The sequence below is a fragment of the Brassica oleracea genome, chromosome C1 (genome assembly GCF_000695525.1).
Source record: "Brassica oleracea var. oleracea cultivar TO1000 chromosome C1, BOL, whole genome shotgun sequence".
In the NCBI taxonomy this organism is placed as follows: domain Eukaryota; kingdom Viridiplantae; phylum Streptophyta; class Magnoliopsida; order Brassicales; family Brassicaceae; genus Brassica; species Brassica oleracea.
Window position 1 is genome coordinate 34,733,839 of NC_027748.1, and position 3,554 is coordinate 34,737,392.

The window sequence follows — 3,554 nt, forward strand, 5'->3', positions numbered from 1 at the left end:
TGACTCGCATTTCTTCCGCAAAGCTTTTCGTAAAGAGGAGTCTATTACGAAAAATTATTTGTCGAAGAAGGTTTCTACGTTTTTCTTCTTCGGGGATTTGGACGTTAACTTCGTCGTAACCGTTTTCGACCCCAACAGTTAGCCCCCCAGATCGTTGGGAGTGTGGATTTCTAGCGAGGTCCCAATGGGCGGTATGGCGAGTTCGGATGAGACTGGTGTATTTGGGCGAAGTTCGTGTCCAAAAATCCACGAGTAAATAGTAACTTCTCATGCCTATAAGAAGGGAGGTAATTTCTTCACAATCTTCATACTTACCCATTCTCATAGAGAGATTTCTCTTGAAAAGTTCATTTTCTTTCTCTCTATCATTTTTTTCTTGATTAAAAAAGAAAAACACGAGATGTCGAGTAAGAAGAAGAGTTCGAAGAAAGGGCCCTTGGCCGCGAACGTTTCCGGAGAGCTTCCAGTGCCGAAGATGGAATTCGTTCCTCACACGGTAGACCCAGTCGAGAACGAGGCATGGTGGGTGGCGTGTTACGGTTCGATCACGCCCCCCAAAGAAAAATCGTTCCCGGTCATGAACAATCGCCTGGTGGAGGCAGGTGCGCCGAGTAGGAGTACCAGTGAATTCCTCGAGGTCATGCGGTCGTTCTACCATATTTCGGACGCGGTGGAATTCAGGGTTCCCCGTCAAGGAGAATGCGCTAGTAGTCCCCTAGAGGGCTTTTTTACTTGTTACAAGGCATTCGTAGTGCGTTGCCTTTTGTGGTTCCCGATCCCCGAGATCATCGTCCGTGTGTTGGGTCGTTTCGGGGTGGCGATAAGCCAACTGAATCATCTTAGTATCCAGCACCTTGTAGGAATCCTGGTCCTGAGTTACGAGCATGGTCTCTCCCTCAACGTTGATCACTTCGAATCACTTCTTTGATTACAGATCATCAAGGACACGGACACGTACATGCTGGTTCCTCGGAACTTCATGTCAGTGATAAAGGGGTTTACTTCTAACTTCAATTCGTGGAGGAAGTTTTTCTTCTTCGTTCGTGTAGACGCAGCGTCCGTCGAGGATAGTTGTATCCCACTGTTTCGGAGGTTGCCGAATGATTATCCCTTTATCAACCCTCTCGCTCCGTTTCCTGAGGACATTATTGCGATGAGGGATCTGCTCAGGAATGGTCCCTTTTTCTGGACTTCCTTTACGCCGAAGAGGGTTCGAAAGGCGCTGAGGTTTGTGCATCCTAGTCCTGCTTTGGACGGAGAGACAGGGAGGGATTCCGAAACTGAAGACCAAGGTCCCAATATCGCTCCCGCGATTGCGACGGGTCCGGATCCTTCGAAGGGGAAAGATATTGATCTTGGCGATTTGGAGTTTTCGGTGGATGATTGCACGCTTCCAGGATGGGATCCGAACCTTTCTTTCGGCGATGGAAGCGGTACGAGCGGGGTCCCTATTCCTGACTTTGATGATTTCTTCGCTGGTCTTCCGTCAGGCTTTGATGTTCCTCCGGCCACGAGCGAGTCGGGGAGACCGAGAATTGTTGCGGAAGGATCTTGTATCATTAACGGGGTATAAACTTTAAGATTTCTGCCGATCGTTATTTTTTGCTTATAACGTGTCAATCGGTTTTATAGGGTTTGAACTTGCTTGGATCGGCCATTGAGGCGAGCCATAGAGTGGCAATGATCTATCGCTTTAAGGTGGAGAAAGCGGAAAAGGATCTTGCCCGTATGCGAGATGAGATGCTGGCGCGAGACGCTCAACTCGCTCGTGATCATGCCAAGGCTGTTCGTAGGGCGGAACGGAAGGGCAAAAGGGAAATCATCGAGGTGATGAAGACTCGGGCTTCCCAATTCCAGGTTGAGTACGGGAATCTTAAGGGCGCTTTCAACTCGCTGGGTGACTTCCGTGAGTGTCGTGCCTCCATCGGGAGCCTTTGGAAGACGCAGGAGGATGATTACATTTTCGAGAAGGAAATGGAGTTAATGAAGGGTGGCATGAAGGATCATGCTCACGCTGAGGCGACCATTCCTCCGATCGATGGGAAGATTCAGGGATTCTGGGATCCCATCCCGGTTTCCCCTGATACCGTAGAAACTACGACTGATTTTGCCGGCGACGATGAGGAAGTGAACTTTCCCGCGGATGCATTTGGAGCTTCCTTGTCTGGGAGTTTTAACTTTGATCTGTGAGCGATTTGACGGGAAGGAGTTTTTTCCCTTTATCTAGTATTTAGCAGCCGAGTGTGGCCCTTGTTCATATATGTCTGGCCGAGTGTGGCTTTCGAACTTTGTATGGGCCTATTTTGGCCATTTTTTTGTCGGGATTGGCCGTTGGTGGCTCTGAACCCCTAGATCTTTGTTTACGTTACTTTGTTCTGAAGTAAACATGAGTTGTCGTCTCATATTTATCTTCGTTGAGGCATTCAATCTGTTATTTTGATCGAGACGTGAGTTTTCGTAAAAATTATTTACGATTTTTCAGGAACGTTGAGATATGAACGAAGAGACATGTTTTAGGATCTCGTATCGTTTAGATATCATGTCCTTGAGATGTCTGACACCAATGCGATGGGTTTAGGGCAAGACCTAGGTTTACTCTCGGTTTTAAGGTTTATGCGGTGACTAGCCGGCTATCGGTTTTCCTGTTGCGATTTCTACCTGATTCGTACCGATTTAAAGTCCGCGATAGGTTCTCAGCTTATTCAACTTGTATGGTACGAATCGAGCATCTTTCCAGAGACAATTTTTAAGCCAACTGGAAGTGCTAGACCAAAATTTCAGATTTTTTTTTGTAGCGCACTTTCGTCCTTGTGTTGGACGTTTGAAGATCAAAAGAGTGATCAAGTTGCGTTTGTTTAAGACGGCTGATGTGTTCGTCGGGGCCAAACGACGAACGGAGTGTAAGATTTGCAGTGGTCGCGTTTGGACAATTTGTTCGTATCATCTCGATTTTTAACTTGGCGACGTCTCACAGTTATTTCGAAGACTATACGTATATTTCGGTGCTGAAGTGAGATTGTTTTAAAATGGAACGACGCGTATTGATCGTAAAAATTTTTGAAATCTCTATAGAATTTGATTACAATAACGCATCTTTTCCTATGTGGGAGTATACGAGTATACGTACCCACTCCCCCCCCCCTTTTTAGAGAGGGATGAGCTGCCTACGTACCCCTTTCGAGGATCAAGCCATCTCGTAGTTCTGTTTTGTGCCGTGAGTGTTTTTACTCGACGGTGGTCGCCGTGCTGACCGCCTTGATCGAGACTATTGTGGCTGGGTCAGTGTTCTCTTCCGGATGTCCCGGTTGAGTTGTAATGTCGGCTTCGGGCTCATGTTGAGTTTTTACACCCGAAGCGTCTGTGTCAGCAGACGATGTTAGATCGTCTTTTCTCGAAACGTTGTTGGTCGAAGATTTATCAATCTTCGTGCGTTTTTGGTTTTCCGTTGCAGAGGTCGTCATTTGTCTTAACTTGTGTTCCGCAAGGAAGCACAGTCGCGACTGTTTCTGACATCCCCAGATAGCTGCGACTCCGTTTGGGGTCGGGAATTTGAC